Source organism: Zootermopsis nevadensis, unplaced genomic scaffold (genome assembly GCF_977971745.1).
Source record: "Zootermopsis nevadensis isolate Lab colony 2312 unplaced genomic scaffold, Znev_1.0 Znev_ptg000007l, whole genome shotgun sequence".
Lineage (NCBI taxonomy): Eukaryota > Metazoa > Arthropoda > Insecta > Blattodea > Termopsidae > Zootermopsis > Zootermopsis nevadensis.
This window is the reverse complement of record NW_028259139.1, coordinates 14,688,484-14,715,530: the sequence shown is the minus strand read 5'-3', so window position 1 is coordinate 14,715,530 and position 27,047 is coordinate 14,688,484. Positions and strand designations below refer to the sequence as shown.

At 40.2% G+C, this 27,047-nt stretch overlaps 1 protein-coding gene across 1 annotated transcript in view; it reads right to left on the bottom strand.

Moving 5' to 3' along the window:
- Window positions 1-27,047, bottom strand: part of sog (chordin short gastrulation) — a 176,763-nt gene that overhangs the window by 134,409 nt on the left and 15,307 nt on the right. Inside the window, exon 2 of the mRNA XM_087344412.1 lies at window positions 18,358-18,511. The gene's annotated coding sequence lies outside the window, so the exon portion shown is untranslated. The remainder of the gene's footprint in view (window positions 1-18,357; window positions 18,512-27,047) is intronic.

The window sequence follows — 27,047 nt, the reverse complement described above, 5'->3', positions numbered from 1 at the left end:
ATAATAGAATTATAAATATTTTAAAATGTAAGTATTTGGGGCCCACCCAGCCTCCTGTCCAATGTGTACTAGGGTCCTTTCCCGGGGATAAAGCTCGGGCGGGGCGTGATGCTGACCACTCACCCCCATCTAGTGCCGAGGTTAAGAATGAGTAGGAGCTATAACGCCTCTCCCCCTCAAGCGCCTACATGGCGTGTAGCGGGACGGCTTTACTTTACTCAAAAATATGGAACAATATTAATAAATATAAACAAGATTCAAGATTAAAGTAAAATTGATTGCGATGTCATGGAATTTGATTAGAAAATCGATTATATAAGAGCGATATATCGGTCGACCAGTGCGATGACCAGATAACTTCCCGCCTTTATACGTGTTGTTGACAGAAACGTGTATTATTTACCACGCATAGCCTAGTTGTTGTAAAACACTGGAAAATGAGAACGAGACGTAGACTCTGACAAGTTTCGCTCTCAGTACATAAGAACATGGAAGAGACAACAAATGAACGGAACACTACAACATTGCATAACCTGAAGGGGTGAGACTACTCGACAGACCAGTCGTAGATCAGCGGATAATATTAAAATAAGTCTTGATGAGTAGGATGTAAGTATTTATATTGGATTCAATTCGATACGGACAGAGCCCAGTAATACGATCTTTGGATTCCACAAACCGCAAAGAATTTAATTAGGATGTGAGTACGAAGATCGCTGTCTTCTGGGTTGCAGTGTCGCGTAGTCTGGCAGACGTTTACCGACGTTTCAGACCTCATCGCCCTGATAATGGTGGCAGCGAGGTGTAGTGAATGAGCTAATTCCTATCACTGGACAGCACTACATCTGAAGATGAGGGCATATCCAGTCCTCGAAACGTTACGTGTTTTATAACATGAGACGATGAACAAGGTCCAAAAAACCCATCAACCCAGATAAATAAGGATCCAGCATCTCCAATCGTAAGGATTTTTTGAATTTTCTTATACTCTGATGTTGATTCTGAAATTTAACAGACCGGGAGTCACTGATTGAATTTCTTTGAATCAGATGTGAGTCACTGCTGAGATACAAACACTAATGAGGAAGCTTTGTATTCTGAGGATAACCGGTTCGATCCCTGCTACAGACAGCTCTCCTCACTGACGTCTTCTGGTCCTTATTCAATTGCTCCAGGCACATGATGGAATAGTCTGACGGCAGCTTGCCACCACTCCCTCCCTACTCGCCACTGATAAACATACATCATAATGCAGCATACGTACAGCAGTTGATGCAGCGTCTAAAAATTGCCGAAGAAATAGGACACTAAGGAAATTACTGATTATACTAACATACATCCTCAAACAGGTAGGGAATCCTCTATAAGACAAGTTCTAAATATCCATAATATCGATATTTTTACAATAATTTATTTACCGTCTATACACAAACTTAAAAATGTTGTTAAAATTACTTAAAATTTATAACATTTTTTCATTAGATACTAGATCTTGTTACATTTTTATATTGACGATATGTTTCGATGTGTATTACACCATCATCAGGTCTATCAATTTTAAAAACTGTTTTAAAAACTGTTGCACATCTTGCTTTGCGTATATTGATTTGTTTGATTTTTAAGTCTCTTCCTTTAAATGTTGTGCTTGGATGTTTTATATCGGGTTGTAAGTGATGTGCTGTGTGTCCGATATTATGGGACGGTAGATTGCAATTATTGTATTAATAAACACAAACATGACGCAATTAAGATATAAATCGATATTTTTGTATCATTATTTAAAAAATGTTATTAGCATACATTTTAGTGGAGCACTTCAACAAATTGTAACGTATGACAACGTTAATAGATGCTTTAATCTTTCGTTGAAAAACTTCCTTCCCCTGTATGAATTAATATCGATATTTTTCAATATCGACATTGCACAAAATGTACTAGCCCTGTATCGACGGACTGATACATCGACCATTACTACATGTGCCGACACTCGGCCTAAGCACCACATCATCTAAAGGAGGGAGTGGATGACCCATGATTACGCCACTTAACTTTTGTTGCGGTTAACTGCACCAAACCGGATATCCGCTATTGAAAACGGCGGAGAATAGATCACTTAATTTGTGATCGTAGTTCCGCTCTGCACAGAGCGCTGCTAGAGCTGTAATATGAACCTCTCGGATATGGGATATTCGTTCGAAACTCACTCATGGCATTTGTCGTCTTTCATAAGCGCGTTCACAACTAAACGTTAAACAAATGCGCCTATCAGATCTGCCATGCGCCGTGTCTTTCACATTTAATGAAACAAGAACCGCTAAACGGATTTTCATGAAATGCGCTATTGTGGAATTTTACTGAAATCTGTCGATTCACTGATCGTCGAAAAGAATATCCTGGGCGAACATTCGGTCTGTAACAACCCAAGAACCGTTGATAAGGTCTTCGTGAAATTTGATATTGGGATCACAATGTTGTCGACACATGCGAATTTTGGCTAAAGTACGACAATACTGGGCACTTTACACAAAGACTAACACTTTGTTCGTGGTTTCAAGGTCATTCAATCAAAATCAAGGCCATTAGCCCTCGCTTCTAGGGCGTGACGCAAATTGTCTTTTATCTAGGACAATTAACAGTAGGACTGGAAACAAAGACCTTGAACGTACGACCAATGACCTTGTACATATGACCACCGACTACAGATGAATCGGATAAAATAATGAGAAACAGATATTTCCGTAGATGTATCGTATCGTATTTGACGAAATTTAATAAATTGGGTTTATTGGTACATATAGTATATGTTGTAAGAATGTTAGGTTGACGGTCCGTCTACAGAATAATTTTTTGATTATACCTACTTAGAGCAGTCCCATCCCAAAACTACTTACAATTCAACGATCATTATTTTGAAGAAGTGGCTTAGCCATGACAACGCCAAATTTCGCTTTCTTGTCAGAAATGTTTTTTACAAGACATGGAACACAATCGCATTGTTAATATCCTCCAACAGTTTTACATCGCTGGATATTTCAGATATTTCGATGGTATTCTAATCATGTACAATAAAATCATTCTTCTTCTTCTATGGCTCTCTGGTCCGTATTCGGTCCATGGCCTCCTCAATTCTCCTCTTCCATTCGGTCCTCTGTTAGGTCCATTCTGTCCTGGGCTTTGACTGAGGTTTCGAAACATCTTCCTTTTTACGGTGCAAGGTTGTTAGCCTTGGGACCAACCCCCCAACCTGGAGGACCATGACCTGTCTTAGTCTGACCTCTCCTCCTCGACCAATCTGGCTAGGGAGGCCCTACCAGTAGCTCTTGGGGTCACTGGGGTACTCAAGCCCCACCACCACGACAAGGTGCAGGTACCTACCGGTATCAAATATATTCTGCCCGTATTTAACTCTATTCACCCTCGACTTAAATTTACTATGCAAAAAGAACATAATAACACAATAAATTTTCTTCATCTAACCATCAAGAATAATAAACAAAAACTTGAACATATAGGCTTTAGAAAACCAACCACAACCGACATTATCATCCTGAGTGCCTGATATCCTCAAGACCATCTATAAACTGGAAATGGAAACAATCAAAACCATTCGTCACAGCAACGGATATCCCATCCCACACCATACAAAATACATCTTCGAACTTAATACGACCAAAGAATCCTTCAACCCCAAACAGTTCTAAAAAAATGGGCTTCATTTACGAAAGTAGCACAGAAGACCAGAGAAATTACAAACCTCTTCAAAATTAAGGAATGAACATCACTTTTAAAGCGTTCAATACTATATATAGACACTTAAAACAACAGAAAAATAATAAAAGATAAATAAAACAAAAGTCGAATTTAACAGCTAAATTTCCAAAAACTGCCATTAATATTATACAGGTCAAACAGGCATAAATTTCAAAAACAGGTTCAAGGAACTTATCAGGGATATAAAAGCTAATAAGCCTAACACGGGACTTCCCGAATATATTCCACAAACTGCACACTCGTGCAGCACCTTGGAAGATGCAGTAAAACCCCTCTAGTTGGACACCCCTATATCCTGGACAACCCGTCATATTGGACACTTTTAATTGGAACCGGCGAATATCCTATAATTTTACATGTCCACAATACCCTATATCTTGGACACCCCTCTATCCTGGGACTTGGTCACTTTGTTGTAACTTGGACAGGTTCATGCACTTAGCTTCAATGATTTTATGGGAAACGTTTACAGTTAGTATTTTGTTGTTTTGAATATCCGACTGATGAATGCCTTCTACCTGAGGATTAGCTTATGGTTGAGGGTGTGAGACATTGAACACATCATTGGAATGCATTGAAAGTGTATAGTTATTCCTTTGTTAAACCCTTCACTGGACTACAGTACGTATTGCTGGTACAGTTTTAACTTTGTCAGTACAGTACAACCCCACTATAACGCGGGCGCGGGGGACAGGGGTAAACCCGCGTTATAGAGAAATCGCGTTATTACGGGAGTGCATCAGAAAAATCGGTACAAGTACGGTACGTACAGTATTGATAGACTATCGCCATTTAAGAGTATACATACTTATTTAACTATGTTTACGATTGATTTTTACGGAAAAAGTAATAAATAATTAATTTGACTTGCATTTTAATATAATTTTGAGTTATGTGTGAAGGATAATTGATGAACTTTTTTCTCTTTTGCTGGGGGACATGAGGTACCCGTGTTATATCTGGAACCGCGGTATAGCGAACCGCGTTATAGAGGGGTTGTACTGTATTGTGCTTGCAACTGAGTTAAACAGTGTTAACAGAAATTACAGTAGTTAGATTATGTAAGCAAATACATTACATTTTCGGTAAACGTAAAGTATCAGTGCCCTTCCCTTTCGGCTTATCCATGCAAGTTTAATTTAGTGAAAACAAAATTTGTAAAAATTTAATTTACCCTTTTGATTTTTCCTATCAATAATTTCCTTTTTGGGAAGGGCTCCATAATACTCTGCAATTACCACATTGTAATTACACCACAATTTGAAAGGATGATTTCCCCCTTTCCCTCCATCCTGGACACCTCTGGAAGTTGGACACATTATCGTGGAACCGCAAGTGTCCAAGTTAGAGAGGTTTTACTGTACAATGATAATTTTCGAAGAGGCCAAAAACGGCATTACATAAACTCTTTACAAAAGAAAATTTACATATAAAATACTGTTAAAAAGAGTGTTCACTTAAATTGAACAAACCTAGATAGCAACAACCCCATGTTTGATATCCTTAAAAAAAATAACACCTAAAAAAGTCCTACCCCCCCTTCCCCCCTTCTCCACCAACCACCCAGACGTACCGTCAGCTTCAACCAACACCTTGAGTTCAGAAGATGGCCGTCTTCTGCTTTGTTGCGTCGTGTCCCATCATCAGGGCGATTAGTGACCAGATGATGGAGGCAGCAAGGACCTCCGAAACGTCGGTAAACTTCTACCAGACTACACGGCGCAAGAACCCAGAAGACAACCATCTTCAGACTCACCGCCGTGAAAACCTCAAATCCTACCTTCAGTTCAATTGCAGCTTCCACTAGTAAATAGCTAAACAGCTTAAGACAGAGTCCATTATGGTTAAGTCAGCAACAGATAACACGTACACAAATTAGCAGTGATATCACTTAGCGTCAAAAACTTAAAGACAATCACTTGAAGATAACCAATTCAGGTCGAAACTTGTAGCGGATTCTTAATAAACATGGAAACCATAATAAGAAATTATTGTGTGGATAGACTGCCAAACTAACGTTCAACACACAACAGAATGTAACCCTTAAAAACTTTTTAAAAAAATGCTGTAAGTTTATTTATCTGATGTTGTTGGCTTTTAGAAAAATTTGTCGAGAGTTTCTTACTTCGACTGAAATCGGAAAACAATTGCAATGGTGGATACTCAGCGTGAGTATCTGCGCGCAGAAGCGACTTTGAACCAACGTGGATTTTTTTGAGGCTTCCCGGAGGATTACGCCCACGCAATCAGGCGGGAACCCCGTGATGACGTCATTGTTCAGACAGGCTCCAGATGCATCCGACGTGAAGGTCATTCACCGTGACAGGTCTGACGTCATTGGTGCTTCCATAAAGTTCAAAATATCACGATTTACGAAAAACAGCTCCGCGGATTTCTTTACGACGTTCATAAGAAAACATTGACGAACTGAGAATTCTGAGGCGGTAACACAGTGACCGCCAGAATCGTTACGCTACGCTCGCATTTCCTAACTTGTTTTGTGACGACAGATAAATAACAACTGTCACAGTAATAATAAGTAAGCAACTCAACGGAGCAGGATATTTTTTTTTAGAAGCTGATAATTGTTCAGCTGGTCCTGAAATCTCTGGTCCAAAACCTGACGTGCTAATTCATTCAAATGCTTTTTAATATCATCTTACTATATACGCGAACGTCTCATTATTTATCGGCCTCTCCCCTTCAAGCTTCCCGACTAAAATTTTATACGAATTCCTCGCGTCTATTGCGCGTGCTGCGAGTCCAACCAACCGATTTACATTCACTTCACGCACCAACATGAGGAGTATAAAGGTACAATTTTCTGCACGCGACAGAGACAAGCGACCGAGGCAGGCGACAGAGACGGGAGACGGACACATCGCAGCTTGTCGCCACACACTTTTGAGGTGACGACCGAGACATGCGGCAAAGTGTTTGTTTTCTTTGTTTTGTTGAGACATACGTGCACATATTCTGTGAAAAATGAGTACAAAAATGCTTCTAAAAAGGTTACTCGAAGAATAAGAAGAAGAAGATGATGTGTTGCTGTGTTATTTGTTGCGAAAGAAACAAAGAAAACCTAGGAGTTCAATATTCAAAACCAGACGTGAAGAAGGATCTTTCTGTCGGTGGTCAGTGGTCGGTTTTCTGCTACTAATTCCACCAATTGCTCATCTTGGTCACCAGTAAATTTAATTTCTGCCATTATTTTACTCAACAACACACGTGCTGCCTGAGCCCGTCGCGAGACACTACTGGTCCGAGAGCGGTCTCCTGTGCTTTGTCTCGCGCTCGTAATTGTACTTCATACGATTGTACAGAGAGCAGACAGGAAGCGACCAGTCTCGGTCTCGTAACTCTGTCGCCTGCCTCGGTCGCTTGTCTCTGTCGCGTGCAGCCAAATTGTACACTTTTCTTTGCCCCCCCCCCCCCCCCCCCCGATCACGTGCTCCCTCTCAGGTCAAAATATTCTGCTCAAAAGTCTTTCTCAAACTCCCGTGCTCAGCGTGAGTTTGAGATCATTACGAACTGAACAGCTGGATTATTCTTTTATGGCTTATGAAGCAGTGAGCAAAAATTACTATTTAGTTCTTGACTGTCCGTCTACACAACAATTTTCTTATTATAATATCAATGTTCATTAAGAATTCACTATATGTTTCAACCTTAATTGGTCATCTTCAGGTGGTTCTGTGTCATTGTTTCAAACTAATATATATTATTTCTAATTTGTATACGTATTTTCTGTTGCTTACGTCACCACTTAAACTTAATGTATCTTAAGCAGCTTACCTATTTCATCAGAGTGGACCATGTAGATGCAGTTACCGGTGGAAAGCTGTATTTGAACTACAAACTCAGATTTATATCTATTCACTAGGCTTCTACCCCAAAGAGAGAGGCGGTATTTCCCATAAGAACGGCTATTTTCCGCTTAGTATGAAGACAATGCATAACTGCGTTCACTCTTTGTGCTGAGAGGGTTTCGACCACCAGCTTCCTCATTTTCACTGACTGTACCTTCAGTGTAAGAATATTGCAGTGAAACAGAGGAATAATATTCAAAGGTAAGAGTTGGCAGCATGTGGCCCGCGAGTCGCACGTGGCCCTCGCAACTTTTCTTTTCGGCCAGTAACATTATTTTGGAATTAGCCAACTCGAGGGCGGCGAGAATATTCTGTTTCGGAAGAAAACTAACATAAATATACATTTTCTAAGCTTAGGGGCAAATAATAGTGAAATAAAAATATTTCCATGAAACAAATAAACAAACAAATGTAGGTCTATAACGCAAAAATAGCATTATTGCACGAAAGTAGATTGTTAAGTTACTCGGATCAAATTACATCTAAGGGATTAGAATTAACATTTATGAGGTATTAATAGGCAAGGATTTGTAAAATTAGCAGTCGCTTCAAATAAAATCCGTCTGGCAACTAACAAACACCTTGTTCACAATAAACTCGTTGTACGAATAGGTTGCTCTAAGGGGTAAAATATTAAGTTATGCAAATGGCAATACCGATGATTATGATAATAGACGTCACCATACCAAAGAAGAAAAACATAAAAAAATTACAATAATAAAATATCCAGCGTTTCAAACACCATCTTCAAAATGTCAGCTGCAATCCCTCGGATCTGGAAATCGCATAGTTTGATTGCAATTCGCTGTTCTTTTCTACGCGGTTAGACAACCTGCGTAACCGGAGGTCAACCAAGTCGGATCATATTAGTGTAAGAACGGCCTAACATGCAGCAATATCATGGGAATGCATCAGTGCAAGAATGGTCTATGTTATTTAGCGTGATCAGTGAGCCCTGAAGAGTTTTTCTTTTCCAATTTTGTTACCGCCCAGGCCCTTGTCCGTCGTATTGCTTCGTTAGGCCTGTTTGTGAGACGGGCGATTGTCCTGCGCTTGGCCCACCAGGTCCTTGTAAATCCATCTTCTGCTCCGTAAGGCTTTGAACACGACGAGTTGGACAAAAGTCGCTTCCACAGGCCTTTGACCTTCCGGGGCCGTTCAACTTTCGCACTTTCCCCTCTCTGATATTGGCTCCGCGACGCTGCCTTCGCTGTTTAGACACCCCAGAAGTCTGCCATTTTAGGTTAGGTCATCCAGGTCTCATGAGAGTCTGCAATGTTCCACCAGGAGTTTTGCCAACCATAGTGCTAGACATTTCTAGGGTCGAAGTCCCATTCGGGGCCCTTCTAACGCGTACTCCAAACCAGGGTCCTTTAATTCTTTAAGCTTAATTGCCTAGGCCTTTCTCCAAAACGCTTGCTTAGTTGGAGATTGGCGCCGAGGAATTTTTGCGACTGTACCAGATCCCTGAGCCGAGATTTGAACCTAGAACTCGCCGAATGCGAAGCACGAGTAGGTACGATTTTCGGTTTAGTTTATTTATTGCTGCAATTGTATTTTGGCGTATTTGCCCCTCTCAAAACTGTTACAAAATGTTCCCGACCAGTGTTATACTGCATACAGCCCTGAGGATCTTTCTTCTAGTCTCGACGTCCAGACCGACCCTGGGGCTCACCCATCCTCCTATCCAACGGGTCCCGGGGTCCTTTCCCGGGGAAAAAGCCTAGTGCCCAGGTCTAAAATGATTAGGAGCTATACTTCCTCTCCCCCCCCCCCCAAGCGTCTACATGGCGTATAGTGGGACAGCTTTACTTTACAGCCCTGATAATAGAGGCAGAAGGGCGCCTGATCTCTTTCGCACTTTAAAATTTCGGTCATGGTTGCCCAGCAACCAGAAAGAGAGTAACGAGGTCTGTTGAACGAAATTGGACTGTGCACAGAATGTTCCGGAAATGAATAACGTACTTCCCTTCTTAGGGTGTGCTGTAGGTATCAATAACGTACAAGAGTCCTTTCCAGTTACGACGAAAACTTCATTGCCAAGACGCAAAGCTTACCCCATTTGACGGACTCTACACGCGAAACAAACAGAACTGGGTTTTTTTTTCGTACTTTGTGTATGTTGGGTTAATGGGAAGCTGTTGATAAAGGAAGTATTTGAAATGACAGCCATGGAGCGGCCTCTGTAGATTACACAAGACGCTTGTGATGTCCCCGTGTGAAGAAGTCAAGCGGATCTAGGTCAAGGGAATGTGGTGGTCATGCCAAGGCCATCCACGTCGAATCCTCCGCTTACGCTTTGCCTTTGATTCTGTCTACGCGTCGTGCATAGACTATCTTGTCAAATGGGGCAAAATTTGCAGCCACGGATCGCTGCAATGAAGAGATTCTTAGTAAAACCTCAAAAGACGTTGGACTCCGAATGTTAGACTCGACCGATTTCCACACATATCTTTTTTTTTTTGCAGAAACATGCGTCACACATTGTGCAGGCAACCTAATAAAAATAAAATCCCGCATGCTCAACTGGAACTCCCGTATGGCGTTTCAAGTTATTACCGTTCTCTTTTAAAAATGTCATAACAACTTTCACAAAATCTGACATGTATACGTTTCCAGATAATATTATAAAAAACTAAAGTTAAGAAAGCCAAAAAGTAACGAATCGTTTCAAAAGTATAAGAAGATACTTCTCTGAAACGAGAAGAAATTAGAATAGGCTCATATGTCTCAAATTAGTGTACAGGGACTCCATATTCGGCTTGAATTTATTATGGTATGCCTTCCACATATATTAATATGAATACCGTAAATATTAGTTCAACAACAGATTATAAAATACTGCCTGTAAACCAAAATAATGACATTCATAATAAAAACAAAATATAGTAATTTTGAAAGTTTTTAAATCCTCGGTCATCTGCTGAGAGAAGTTTGAACCCAATTTTCATTTCCGGCTGGTTTATAAACATAGGAAATGTGTTGAAAACAGAATGTGTTAACTCTTTAATAATGAAGGTAATAAGTACATCGCTTCCCATTGTTGAAAATACAGGGTCCCTTAGTCTTAGAGACAGAGTTTAAAAGGGAGGTTGTGACGTATCGTGATGAAATGTGTCTAAGACTGTCTTGTCTTGACTAACGGGTGTGCGTTGAGCCTAAAACAACATACATCAGGAACTGCATGGTAATTTTCCCTCCCAAAATATATTCGTTCGGAATATTAAACTTGTTATCCATCTCTGTGTTGTGTGTACGAGGGAAACTTAGTGTGATCAACACTTAACAGATGGCACCGCATTATTTTTTCTCAGATTCAGACACGAAAAACAGCAGAGGGTCGATTGAGTACCCCCGTGATTTAACACCACCTGACTTTTTATCTTGGGGATACTTGAAGGACGCGGTGTACACCAGGAAGCCAGCAACGTCTCGAGACCTCGGGCAAGAAACTGAACGGTCTTGCGCTGCAACTTGGTGGCCGCTTGTCAGTCAATTGTTCGCCGCTGTCAACTGTTTCCACGAAGCTACTGGCGGCCATTTTGAACACCCAAACTAGATCCGTTGATTCACAAAGTGCCAGTGCTGACGTACGTAATGGTTTAGTTTATTAAAATGTCTTCATTCAATGAGTGTATACATTTTTCTGGGGAATTCTGTATAAAGAATGGATGCGGGAGAACGGGTAGAAAGAAAAAATTTTAAGAATTGCTACCCCCAAACCAATATTTTCTGAATGATAATGAGCAAATTAAGTCGGTTTCGCAGGAATGAATTCGAACAAATGACGAAACACGTCGACAGGCTATAAGAAAAAAAAAAGACCCCTTGGATTTGTATGCGGATGGCATCTAGTTTGAACCCTAGCCAGGAGTTTTAGTGGTACTTCTGAATCGCCTCACGATAAAGTTAGTTCAAATAAGTCACTATCAAACCTTTCCCTATACAAAATCGAAAATAATCGTTCCACCTGATTCACCGTTATGTAATCTACACAACTAAACTACCGTCGTACGATAATCTCAGCCGAAAAACCAGTCAGTCCAGTGACAAGTTTTGCCTCGCGGGACATGTGATTAGGCAGGGAGTGGACAATGCCATCTCACCTGTCTGAAGATGGGCGCCACCGCAGTCTTCTTCTTCTTCTTCTTCAAGTCTAAATGGAGGGAGAACAAGCTTGAGAGTTCAGAAGGTTACCGGCCCTGAATATCCCTCTTTCTCTCCGCGAAATGTCTCTCGCCTTGGAACGAACAGAGTAAGAAGAAAGCTGCGTACTCGAAAGAAGGGATCGGATTTTCAAGGAAGCGCTGTATTTGTCTCCACATCAACAGCAATTTTGCGAAGCTATAATGCGTTCCAGCGTTTCTGGCCGCTGAACTTTGTAAATTGGAACCTCGGAGCGAGTCACTTACCAGAAGTTTGCTGGAAGGGATGGCAGCAGGCCGCGTACAGTACACTCCAAATAAAATATCACCACGGAGTGCAACACAGGACAGTCGATTTTACTAAATTACTCATCACTAGAAAATTAACACTGCAGAGAGTATTAGATAATTTCATCTTCTTCACAATCCTTCGGTCTTCTTCCAATTCTTCCACTCCTCACAGTCCATCGCTTTCTGACATATCACTCGATTCATCACAACCGCTGCTGATGTCAACTCCATTATCTTCAATTTTATATATATATATATATTAGTGACAAGGCGTGACCTCCTTCGAACGCGCGGCGAGAGGACGCCTTAAGTGTTAAAACATCACAAAGATATTAAAAGCGTGACTACGAGTGATGTAATTTAACGGCGTGACGAGTTGTTTCCATAAGTGTCGAAACATGACGTAGATTTATAAAGCGTGACAAAATGTGACCAAGCGTGTTAAAGCGTGACTAGGTGTGACCTACTATAAAGACGTGACGAGAGGTCACCACAAGTATTAAAATACGACGATCTGAGAAGTGTCTAAGCGTGACCAAGCGTGCTCAATCGTGACAAAGGGTGACTAGGCGTGACGTAATGTAACTGCGTGACGAAATATGGCCAGAAGTGTCAAAACATGACAAATATATACAAAGCGTGACCAAGCTTAACTAGGCGTGACTAGGTATAAAGTATTCTAAAGGCGTGACAATAGGACATAAGTGCCGAAACGTCAAAAAAAATTCAAAACTTTACCTAACCTAACAAAATCCACTAAACAAACTTAACCTAACCTAAACCTAACATAACCTAACCCAACCGAGCCCAACCTAACCTAACAAAAATAGCAACTTAACCCAACCTATTCTAACCTAACCTAAGCGGATATTTCTAACCTAACCCAACATGTCGAAACTTAATCTAACGTATTCCAAAGTATCTAAAATTAAAAGAGCCCTACGTAACATAACAAAAGCGTGCCGAAGCGTAACTTAGTGATCACGCGTGCCAAAGCATGACAAAGCGAGACTAGGCGTGACATTTTATCTCGTCACAAGAGATCACTATATTTGTCGAAAAGTGAGAAGATTTACAAACATGACCAAGGTGACTGTCTTCAGCAATGTTGCGCCGGTTAGTCTGATAGAAGTTTACCGACATTTCAGACGTGTTTGCTGCTTCCATCATCAGGGCGATAATCCTAACAACCCTGAATATAGCCATGTTCATACTCGCTTAGTGAGAAACTAAAACCTTACAGAGATTTTCTTCACTCTCATTTGATGTGGAAAATCCAGTATAAGAAAATACATATTTCAGATAAAACTTCAGTTAGTCCGATGATAAAAGATTCTCGAGCTATACAAGCCGCGTCAGGTGGTTGAACGATGAGCAAACCATATCTTCTGCCAACGTTTCCATTATTCGTCACATCATTATCATACCAACTTAATTACAACACAAAATAATAATATTATTCATTTACAATTTTTAGTTGTTTTTTTTAAATTTTACAAATGCATAAAAAATACGTGTCCGTGGTTATTCATCCACGCTAAGCTTTCATCTCTAAAACTGCTGAACAGTCTTCCGCGAAATTTTTTGTGAGAAATCTGCGTGCTAAACTTCATGAGGCGAATTTAATGATAATCTACGTCGGTTAGAAATAAAACCTACGTAACGCAGAGGTCACGGCTCTAACAAAGGACGTGACAATTAGGGAGCATTACGATCTGCAAATTTATTCCAGCTGTTACCCGGTGAGGTGTACAAAAACAAAACAAGCAAAAATGCCATTGTATGTGTACTGTAATGAGTTTGTCAACAATGGATTTGTCCACTAAGAATGAACACCAAGGTCAATAAGGTATAAATGGACATAAAGAACGCATTAAAACATGTATTCTAATGTGTATACGTCGCTCCAGTTTTTAACAGAGACGGCAAAAAAAATGTAACTTCAGTGAGTGATTATTCCGTTGCGATATTGCATGCCTGTCTTGAAACAAATTGAAACTAAAGTTTGGTTCACATTTTAAATGCAACGACACCAGAGCCTCTATTTATACAGGGATTCTTTTGCGATGGGGTAAAACTATGTCTTTGTTGAACTACAAACTCTTGTACCCAAAACGACACGCGCGAAAACAAAGCAGCTGTGGAATCATACCGAGAGGTCGGAGAAAACTCGATACCCTAAATGGTAATCGACACAGTGCGGTATTACGATAAGGGCAATATGGCGCCAAGTCTAGCTTGACCTCCCCCACTTTCCCTGCCCCCTCTTTAATGCTGTTATCTATTCATTGCTTCTTACAGCGTCCCACTTCCGCTACAAGAAAACACTAAACAGTCCTCAACCGGTTTGAACGTTGACCCCTGAAGATTCAGTTGAATACTAGGTAACTATTCTGGGATCCAAACAAGACTGCGGGCGGGTGGGTAGCTGTTACTTGCGCGGTAGCAAGGACTGTCACGTGACGAGCATTAAGCCAACCACAGTCACTTCTCATTACAGCTACCGTGAGAATCTTCTCTTGGAAGTCACAACGTAATACACATTACGTGGTTCAAATAAAGTGCTTCGTGTGTTTGTTTAGTACTTGTACACTTTTACTGTGTTTCAGATAATGGAACACAAATGTGAGACTTGAACACAAGCTAAATGCATAGAATTTAGATGTTTAAATTATTTTAAGCGAGAGACGGAAAATAGGATAAAAGCGAACTTGGTGCTTAAGTTATAAGCCTGCGATTATGATAGATGCTGTGTCACTTACAGGACAGGCAAAGTTCAAGCGGAAGTCTGGCAACAATGAAGCAGTGTAACTATCTCTCTGACGAGACAAGTGTCACTCACCGCCTTCTTATTTGGAACGTACAATACCAGACACACACACACCGTATGTTACATATGAAACCATTTACATTGTTACAAACGCAATAACCATCGCCAACTTTAACACAGTCATGACGCTCATTTGAAGAATTTAAAGAATCGTGCAACTGTAATGTTTTCCGAAATTAACGTCTGGGGTAATAATCAATTTACAGTGCCCACACTAATGCACAGTAGTAAAAATTCTGTTAAAAGAAAACCGGTCACTCACTATTAAGTACAATTGCGGGGGGGGGGGGGGGGGGAGAGTGTAGATGGAAAGTAGAATACGATAACAATAAGGCAGAGGACGTTAGTGCAAAATGGGAACTAGGCACCTCCTGATCCCTCAAGTCGTAATGACGCTGTATAGCAGATCATAGTTACCGCCGGACTGGATAAGAGAGGATTTTCCATCGACGATAATGTTTTCCAATTTCCACTGGACATCAAACCGCCAAAGTTTTTGTTCGTGTGTCCAACATTCGAATCTCAGATACACTACCACAATAACCAAGAGTACGTGGCGTTCAAGTTAAGACCACATACAGACGCTCATCGGTGCATTAGAAACTTACTTTTTTGTGTGTTTGTTTTATTCTTTGTATATTTATCCAAGCCACCTCAACATACTTTAATCCGACATTTTATTAGATATGCAGTTCAGAAGGCGTCGTTAAGAGAGCCACGAAATAAGAAGACATGACGTGACCATATTTTTCGATTCGACCCTTTCTGTCCTTTGGTTCCGGTGTCTGCTGCACAAAGGTGCACAGTTTTGAAAGCAGTCAAAATGCCGATCACTCAAAGCAATTTATTGATTTACATCTATAAGATTATCTTATTTTAAATATTTTTATATGTGTATTTAACGAAATTCACGGAAAGTTTAATGAGTCTACCTTTGGTTATGTGATGCTACGGTTACTTCGTGATTGATTCTGTGGGCATCACACTTGTGTTTCAATTTTATTTATTTAGTGTTCTGTCTGATGACAGGTCCATATGAACAGGATCCTTCCATCCTTTTCTCGGACTGGGACCTGTTCATATACGTTCTTGGCAGATGATCCAGAAGTGGTTTGCCATTGCCTTCTTCTGTGTGTGAATGGAGTAATTGTTGGGATGCCACGGAGAAACCGGGGAAGCCCCCGGAGGAAAACTCCGTGTTGCCTAGACCACGGCCTTGCCCAACACAAGTTATAAATTCGGGCACCGCCGGGAATCGAACCCGAGACCCGAGGATTACAAGGCCAGCGTTCTAACCGCTAGACCACCGTGGCTGAATGTGTTTCAATATACTAAAATAAGTGAAGGACATCTGTAAGGAAATCGTTTGTAAACTGTTTCACTCTTGTACAAACTGATTCCTTCAGATGCAAGAGAAACGCTGGGGGCCACTCTTGCACTGAACACGCCTATAAGGTATGTAACAGTGCAACACATGACTCACTCTCTCTTCAGGCGCCGAATCTGCTTTCTACTGCATCACACAGCGAGGTTCAGGTTCGTTTCCGTGACAGTGTCCTAATATTTTATGGCTTCCTTCTAATGAGGTGGCGTGATTATGCAATATTTACGATCAACTAAAACCCGTTTGTCTGCAGTTTCATTCAGCGCTACTTGTTGCAATGAACAGGGTAATTATAAACGTACTTAACGTAACAACTCAAAAAACTTTTTTTTTACCGGTAGCTTTATTAAAACAATGCAAGCAATAAAGCGTCGAGTTCTTTTTTGCTTTTGTGTAGTTACCGCGTGTGTTTGCCACATTGCCGGCTCGCTGGTCGACGGATATGTCATTTTGGCAGACGGACTGGCCGTGATGAACTAATTTTATGGTCGTAAAGGGAAATAGCTCAATTACCATGGACGTTTCGGTACGATACTTTGTGTAGAATGTCGACAGAGGAACGTCAAAGGGGAAAGAAAAATAAATTATCTTGTCGCAGTTGCAAAGACTACGATTAAATAAACACCTATTAGGATAGCCGTGTTCTGGGTTCTTCCACGGTGCGTGGAGTCTGGTAGAAGTTTATAGATATTTCGGAGGTATTTTCTGCCTCCATCATCAGGGCGATGAGGGAGGGAGCAAGGACCTCTGAAACGTCGGTAAGCTTCTATCAGACTACACGGCGCAACAACCCAGAAGACAGAAATCTTCATCGTCCTGATGATGGAGGCAGTATGACCTCTGAAACGTCGGTAAGCTTCTATCAGACTACACGGCGCAACAACCCAGAAGGCAGCTGCGTTCAATGATAATTTTTGTGGACATGAAGATTTTCCTTCCGGTTTAATCATAAAATACAATTTTCCTACATCCATTCTTACACGCCATGAAATGTCAGACGCACCCTGACATCAGAAAATTTATAATGTAGAAAGAGCTTCTTAAAATATGGGAAATACGGTACGTACAATTCAAATACCCCAACTGATTCATTACGATAATTCAGACCGGAGTTCGATTAATCGCTAGAACGGATTTATCTTGACAACAGCGCGTTGCAACGTCCAGAACGGCTCTGGGGTCCAGGGTGCTATGCAGTTTGTACCTCTGATCATTCCTTGGGGGGCAGAGACCCCCTCCGGCCACACCTAGTGCTTAGGTTAAGAATGCGTGGAGCTAAACATCCACACCCGCATGTGTTTACATCCTGTGATGCTTAGTTGAGCATCAGAGATAAATTAACTGACCTAACTAACGTAGATTTTCCAGTGGTCATCACCCCTCTTTTGTAATCATAAAGCCCCCGGATGAATCTCGCTCCGGAGACTGGATATCCTTATTAGTTTTCCTCAAAGTAAATTCCAGGGCAGGAACTCACAATAGGCCACGACCGATTCGTTGAACGTCCGTTCTATTTTACTGTTGGGAGCTGCGTCGTCTGATGTACTGACAGCCCGTTAGATAAACCATAAATAAATAGCTAAATCCAACTGCTACAAAGACCAGAACATTGAAGCAGATACGCCACAACCAAGACCGAACTAAACATTAAAATAATATTAGTCTAAATATGCTGTATGAATGTGAAACTTTGGCTCGCCTTTGCTCAGGAAAAGAATTAACATTCTGTCCCGTTTCTGAAATCACAATACATCATGTCTGTGCACATCGGCGTTTCCTGAAAATAACTTCCGTTTCTTTTGTTTCGTATGTGAAAAAAGTCTGATCACATGTGTATATGACGATTCGATATTAGATGTGCAAATTTTAGTGATGAGTTTTACACACTAAAAGATATAAACTTGGATCTGCAAATCCTTACATTTAGAGCTAAGGCCAGAGGGCTGAATAAAGTAACTTCAGATACTGCAATCCATTTTTCCATCATGTGTACAGGATGCAGACGTGATGGAAGAATTTTGAAAGCTATGGTACTGTTGGGGCAAATTAAAAAAGATGGCCTCTTACCTCCTCACAACACCAAGCACTTTCCAATAAAAACTTCTGTACACCCCAAAACATCCCCGGGGTATTCTGAACGAGTTGGAGTCCATTTTCGGCCCTCTGGCAGGAACTGAACTGAAGTCGATATGAAAATCCACCACAGGGCACAAACTTTGTTCTGTAAGAAACAGACCACAAACATCTTATTGGTGTTGGCTCACAGGTACTTGAGAAATACATTAAAATTCAAAGTCTGATACAATGACAAACTCTCGCGAGTTCTGGCGGAAACTTTGAATATCAGCGTAAAAACTGAGCACTGTAATTCACCTGGAGGATTGATAAGGGAATTCCCCCCACACCAAACCACGTGATATTTGTAGGAGTTGAACTCCTTACGGTGGTGAACACGAAGATGGCTGTCTTCTGGGTTGTAGCTCCTCCATCATTATGGCGAACATCGACCTGATGATGAAGGCAGCAAGAACCTCCGAAACATTGGTTAACTTTATCAGACTACATCGCGCTACAACCCAGAAGACAGCACCCTGAGAAGTCTCAACAGATCCCCAACGCTGTTTATGGAAGTCCGTAGGCGTCCGCGTATCGAAACGTCCGCGTTATGTTTACAACAGAAAATGGACACGAGAACTTGATGACTGAGAACTAGAATGAAAGATAATGACCACATATTAATTTATTATTAATTATTGTTTTATTTTTGTAGGCCCTGCCAATTGACAACTCTAAAATGGGTCTCTTTCTCAACACAAAATAAAAATCTTTTACTCTGCATAAATAGACGCAGAACGTCAACAGGGGTCAGCAGGCCTTCTTAGGGGTTGAGAGTGGACCTAGCACCCCTTCGCCGTCAAATGTTCTGTGATAAGAATTTTTACAGGAAAGAATATGTTCAGTTCAGAAAGTGGCAAAATCCCTGAGGAAAGAACGCGCGTCCACAAGTGCCTGAAGAAAAAGTGTGACATAAAGATTGATCTTAGTGAAATGATCTTTTGGCACGGAAGGTGGAACAGTTCTTGTTCAATGGCGTGCTTTTGTATCAGCGATGTTAAAGGCAAGAGATCTGAAGGTCTCCTTGGGTTGTTGCGTCGTGTAGTCTGGTAGAAATTTAGAGATCTGCTAACGTAGTGTCATTTATTTATTCGTGTATTTATTTATTTTCAGTATAGAACAATTTATAAAATAAAGTCTTAATACTTTTACGGGAGGTTTAAGGCACTGAGAGGTACATGCACGTAAGCTGCTGAGGATCACGCCTTACCAAAGACAGTGCCGACGTTTTTACCATTACTCAAACTCCTTGTTTCCTACAAAATTTCTATGCATTTATTTGCTTGTAACTGCCTTGACGTCATCCTCACCTGGTACACCATTTGCCGAAAGATATTCTATCAAGTAAGTGCCCACTGCACTTTGTACTAACCTGACACAGACACGTACGAACATGTCTTTACACTAATGCACTAATCCTCTTGTAGCTCAAAAACGCCTACTTAAACTTAATGTCATTACAAACTACTAACATTTTAACCAAAGAAAGACATCTCAAAATGGTCAGTCGCCGAAATATTCTTGGAAATCCTGGTCCTTGTCACTCGTTCCAAGGGTGGTGTCATGTCTCTCCGGATTTTCAGCCGCCCAGCTCCCAGAAAACAAAGTGAATAAATCTGGGACAGTGCAGGAACCAAAATTACCAGGTAGAACTGATGTACTCGAACAAATATCCTGTCCCAGAGCCTCTTTGTTGAACACAAATCTAAAATGTATTGTCCTGGGCGCGAAACCAGGACCGCGAGGTTATGAAGAGGCGGCTAATCGCCTGAGCTATGGCACGGCCTTGATTGTTACGCTTATTTTGGTACGAAACTATAATTTCAGAGACTGAAAAAAGATTTTAATTTTTCCATCTCGAAGGAAATGCCAACATAAAATATTATAAACCTTACTTCTGCTAAAGTTGTCGTACACCTCAAAGACCTACGCTTATAATTTTCAATGTACAGAAATAAATTTCGAGGCAAACTGTGGGTGTATGTGTTTAAGATGTCTCCGTATCAACTGTTCATCTGTTTTTGCTGTCTGGAGGCAGAGGACAGGGTAAGAGCCATTCATGTGCAAGACAGAGTAACAAGAAACACTCATCAGAAATAAGATTGTATTCAAAAATTTTCAGATCAACCGCTGATGCACCATGAAGGCTAGACAGATAAATTCAATGACATTCAGAACATTAGCCACCGAATTACGAGTGAACGTCTTTTAGACTTTAATTAACTTACTCGATACAAAAGAGCCCTTCTTGAGAAGCTAACCGAACGTTCAGCTAATCAAAAAATTGTCCGCATTTAATGAAACCCGAAAATTCACTGCCGCCTTCAAAAGAGCTCTACAATGGTCCATATCTTGAGGAACATAAATGTGGTCCACACCCTTGCACAATATTTTAATATCTTCCCATCTATTTCTATATCTTATGAAACTCTCGTTGTCGAATGATTTGATCATAAATTCCCAAAATTAAATTATTGACAAGAGTGGCAAATCAACAGATGTGTTATAGAAAATATTTACATCGCCCTGATGATGGAGGCATCAAGGACCTTCGGAAACGTTGGTAAACTTCTATCAGACTACATGGCACTACAACCCAAAAGACCACCATCTTCGGACTCACCGCCTTGAGAACCTCAAATCCCACTAAGTTCTGGGTAGGTAATCCTTCTTAAATTAATTCGTTCTCCAGTACAAGTCCAGTACTTCCGTCCTCAACTGTCCGTTTCAAACCAATGAACATAACTTGCCGCTAAAATTTTCTCGGTCGGAAATCGAACCCTGGTCTTGTAGCACGTAACAAAGACGCCATAATCACGGAGGTGACCGGCTTCTTTGTTGGTTCTCTCGAAAAAAGTTAGTTCACTGATAAAGTTGGAGGCCGGAAGTGACAGTTGCTTACTGTTGTATTTTCAATTAACCTCGACTACAATGACTCCTGACATTCCCGGTTGAAATTCTTGTGTACGTTTCCCATTGACTGGGTCGTTCTGAAATGTCCGCCCAAGTCCGAGACGCTGCGTACAATTTCGTAACATTTTCATAATACCGTTACGCGTTGCTTGTCACGTTCCGAACCCAAGAGTTGCCCAAATATGGCTGTCTTTTGGGTTGTAGCGCCTTCCAGTCTGGTAGAAGTTTGCCAACGTTTCTGAAGGTCCTTGCTGCCTTCATCGCCCTGATGATGATTCTATTTATAGGTTGTTCGATCCTTCTAGCCGGTCCTTCGTGACTGCTAATTCAATATCCTGTGTTCGCAACTGCAAGGAGACCACCCCACATTCTCTTTAACCGACAGGATAATCCGTGCAAAATTAATCCTTATCTACAATTTTGTTGGACGCTGGAAACAGCCATTGATGTGGTAACAAATGAGTCACATAACACAAACTATGGACTTCTGGCAGCACAATACAAGGAAAGTCCGGTACAAAATGATATTTTTACAACGGTATTGGTAAAGTGGGAGTTTAAGGGAAAGAGTAATCCCATTTCATTCTGCACAATACAACCTAACCTGCCTTTCATGTATGTCTGCTCGTCAGCTTTGGAACCAACTTATTTATTTTCACGAATCTTGTCTGAACGTAATGGCATTTGTGGCCACCAGTATATCGAATATTTTAATTTATCGAACTTCATAATGTTCGTCGATTAGTGTCATCCACGGATGTGTTACGTCGTAGCGACACCAGTGCCGCTTATTGTACGATGCTGAAATTCTTTATGGTAATAGATTTTTGATAAATATGCAACTCTTATTAAATAATATTTTGTAGACTTTAAAATAATAAAATGGTGGCCTTCAGAAAATTTTAATGTAGCTATAAGCTATAAATCTGAGATTTTATGACACACTACAAATGTTCCTACAAATTACTTATGAAATATTGTCCACGCATCAATAATTACAAACATGGCGATGGCGCGTACCTTTGAAGTTATCGATATTCGACAAGTTGTTCATACCGTCGGTAATCTGTACTTACAGAGGATATACCGATCTGCGCCAAAATTGGTACGCGTATTCCTTTAAACCAAGAATAGATTTTAAAAAGGTCAAAACTCCGAAAAAACGCCGTGGGTTTGAAACCCGGCGAGAATAGTTTCTGTATCGTGGAAACAAAACACAACAGAAGAATATCGAAAGAGCCAAAGTCCTTTTTTTCGACAGGGAGATTACAGAAACTGAGATCACAATCCCGAAAACTGTCCTGGGTTCGAGTCCTGGTGAAGACGTTTTCTGTATCTCTGAAACTAAGCAAAGTACAAGAACACAGTTTTTGACGTAAATACGTCTATATTGAAGGGTCATTCGGCAAAAATTCGGAACGAAAAAAGGAAACTAAAAAGGGAAACGAAAAAAGGAAACGAAAAAGTGTAACCTGGTTACCTAGGAAACGTCATCTGTTTATTCGGCCTTGTTGTTACCTAGGAAACATTACCTTACCTTACATTACCTTACTTTACATTACATTCAGCTACCACAGACCCATCTTAAGCGTAACTAATTCAAGTTAAATAAGCAATGTCTTAATCAAACTTATCTCAATTGTAAAGCATGTATAAAGGAAATATTTAGAATAAAGCCAATATATAAACTTCCTTTCCGTATACACGTATTTACGTCAAATCCTCCGGAACCGTGGTTCCACTGACAATTTTTTATTTCGGAGACGATAATACAGAAACTAATATCACAAACATGAAAACTGTCCTGGATTAGAGTATGTGTAAAAATGTTGGATTCTGGGGATAATGATGATGACGATGATGATGATAATACTTTTATGATATTCAGCGATACATCCAGAATGATCAGACCAATGATAAGTTCTCTGACCATGTATGATTGATATACTGCCTACAGGAAGAACACAGTACGTCTATCAACAAACTATCTTTTTATTATATATAAGCTAGAAGTGAGTTTTCTGTAAGTAAGCTTAGATTATAATACGCTATGAGAGACAAAATAAAACCTTCCTGACAAATTTCTAAGGTTTTGGTGACTACAAACGCTGTCTGCGGTTTGAGTTAAGAGGAAGTGTTCAAAGCAAATAGAAATAAGAGGATTACGAAGAAAAACGCAGATTAGTGCTCAGGTTCTGAAGGGATCTCTAAGTAACACTTCGATTTATTGCTGTGCCAACTTGACTCAGGTTAAGTCAGGAAAGAAAGAAAAACTGTGTACAACAGCAAGCGGTGGCGTATTTAAAAATAAAAGAGGATTTGGGAAAACACGGGATCACTAAGCGGCAGCCATCTTGTGACAATGCAGAGACAGGTTTTGGCTTTCAGGTGATGCGTTTTAATAACAATCGCGCAATGGAGACTTGAAGGAACGCGGAGGTAAAACCTGCTCACTCTTAACCCCAGCACTAGATGCTGTTCAACTGCGAGCTGTAGTTTCTACTATCAGTAACAAATAAACATCAAAGCCAATGAGAGATTCAAAACTGCAAACAATGGAATCAGTTATCGGGCGTGTATTTCAGGTTAAAACTTCAAGCCAGAGTTTATTTCATCACGAACATATTTACATCGATATCCAGTACACTGATAGGACCTAGAGGCTGTAAACGTATCAAGAACGCTGGGAAAATAAACTTTTCTAGATGGCATTAAAAGATTTGTTTTGGCTGCGCGTGGCGCCTGTCTTCTTATATGATGGGCTTAATAAGATATCAAATAGATGGCATGGCGATAGCTGGAGGATGGACATCGTTGCATGGCGTACCATTAATTCGACGACTAGGCTAGTGAATGACTCGAAAACAGTATTTTTTATGCTAATGTCTAATGAGTAATAAATTTGTCCTGTGCTTAATTAAACATCAAGGCGTTGGGAGAATAAGGAGGCGAACCATAACTCTATGATTTTTTATAACCTTGCCAATTGATTCAAGTGAGTAGTCAGTTTCAAGCTCCGGTCGCATTATCCGCTCAGAAGAGGTACGTTAAAATTCTCAAGAAATGGCATCCTCATGTAGACCAATATTTATTTAAAGTATAGAGATAATTGATCTTAAGAAGGCAAGGGATGCAAAAGTTGTAGAACAGTACCAAGTCAAAATCTGCAACGCATTTGTGGTTTTGTAAACATGAATGATAATGTGGGCATCTATAGGGTTTTGGAAAATTTTAGACAAAATTTCAACATTTCAGGAAAAGAGAGACTCGGTCATTAAAAATTACAGCAGAAAATACCGTGGTTTGACGAAGAATCTTCCGACATTAATATATTTAAGAATGCAGGTTAAATTGCAGTGGTTGCAAAGCCGAAAGAGTGGATATAAAATGGGCATTGTAAGATGTATAGTTAGTAGAATATTCATAAACCCCCAAAAAACGGAATATCTGAAAGGAGAAGTTAGAGTTTTAACGTAGATTAAGAACAAAATATCATAGACCTGCAGACAGAAACAAATGATTTTCAGGTTTGCCAATCTATAAATTGGTAAAAAGATAAAAATAAGATCTACTTGCAGATTCCTATAATATATTGAATACACGGAAGAAATACTTGATCAGCTATTGAAGTAACACGTGGTTAATGATGATAGACATTTTTAAATACCACTATCAAATAGTTGAAAAGGTATTAATAAAATTCCGCCAGAATTTATCCAAGCAGAAAGTAGTGCATTGTGTTCCGAGATCCAAAAACATTTTAAGTTTATCTGAAATAAAAATAAATTTCCACAGACGTGAAAAATGTCTTATTGTGTCTGTATAAGTGTTATCAAATATTCTTCTATCAAGTTTAATACAAAAATGGTATCATCAGTATGACTTCAACGTAATCGATCATCTACTGATCGATTATTCTGCTTTCGTCAGATATTAAAGGAAAATGGGACAGTGAATCAGCTACTTACAGACTTAGACAAAGCCTCTTATTGAGTTAGGAGACTTAATACCATTTTTCCAATATTTTTGTTGAATTTGATATGCCCATGGAATTAATTTAGACGAAATAAAAAGTGTTTCCATAAAACGTATTGTAAAATCGGCGTAGGTAAACATTTGGCTGGCGATTTTTATATTCAGAATGGTCTAAAATGAAGAAATACGTTTTATCTCAGTTTCTTTTCAATTTCTTTATAGAAAACGCTATCAGGAAGATCAAATATATAAAACAGAGTGTGGAACTGAATGGTGACACACCAGCTTCTGATACGTGGTGACGTTAATTTATTGCGTAGAGGCAAATAAATTTAAGAATTATATTGTACGCTGGTAGGGAGGGTGGCCTTGAGGTAAATAGTAGAGGTTGATGCAATTTTTACCAAAGGACACAAATTCAACCTGGGATTAGTTGATAATCCCACCTGCAGGTGGCGTCTCGGCTCTAAAGTAACGACCTTCCGTGTATACTATGTTACTGTGGGTTCCTAGGGAGACTCGTGAGCATTCATTCAGGGCCACAGCTATCAAATGACTGTGACGACAGCGCATTGTTGCCGATGCGACGATTGTTGGAGACGCAGGCCAGCCTGACGTCCATCTCCTTCATCGAATTGTAATCTGTTTCAAGTAAAGTAAGTGAAATGGCATTTTTATTGTTGCGAAGGTGAAGGTGAGGGGATCTCTACAGACACAAACGGGCCAATTACCTTCAGATTATAAATGGATTAAAATACTAACACGATAAAACAGAAGGACTCAGAGAAAAAATATCCTGTCCCAGTGCCATTTTGTTCACAGGAAATATTTTGGGCGTGAATTTGGCCGAGCTACGACACGGTCGTCCTCAAGGACATGCTGTGTTATTTTGCTGAAGAACAGAATCTAAAATGTACAGTACATTTGAATAATGGCGTTGACATTGGAATTCGTCAGTACGAGGCTAGGTACTCCAGAGGATTGTCATGTTAATGAGACGTGAGTGACGTATCCAACGCAGAATTCAATTGAATGGCGTTCCAGTAGCATTGTGATGAACAGCCTACATTCCACATCTCGGGGTGCTACTGCGTAATGACACGAGAAATAATCGATTAAAGATCACCCTTCCATACACTGATTATGTGCGGAAAAAATCGATCTAAGAATGTTAATTAAGGCATAAGATAAACACAGTGCTCATCGCAAATGTTCTGGAATCTTTCGGTTTCTTGGACTGAGATACAATAAAGTTAGAAGAGGAGAGGATGAGGAATTCTTTACCGACCGAACATTTAGTTCCACGAGGTCTGACAATTAATTAACTGGACTGACGTTTCTTTTCAGTAAGAGACACGTGTTGATCACGTGGCTTAATAATTAAGCAGTTTTGTGTGAAACAGTCATATGGATTCAGAGGTGCTTGCTGCCTCAATCATCAGGGAGAACCCAGAAGACAGCCAACTTCGATTCGTTTTGTTTCACACGTGAAAAGCCTGTTTACATGTCGTGCCACCAAATACACTTCCAGATTGCATGCTAATTTACAGAAATGAGAGACCAGAGATGCTGGTAAAGACGCACAGGTGACAATTAAAGCTTCTTGGTTGAAACTACTGCTCAAAATTCTGTCATACTGTAATTTAGTCTATTCAAGCATACGTTTACCTGGAGAATCGTTGGTTTCAAAGACATTTATATTTTCTGGCATGGATACGGAAGTACTTGAATGTCGTATCAAAATTCTAAGTCAA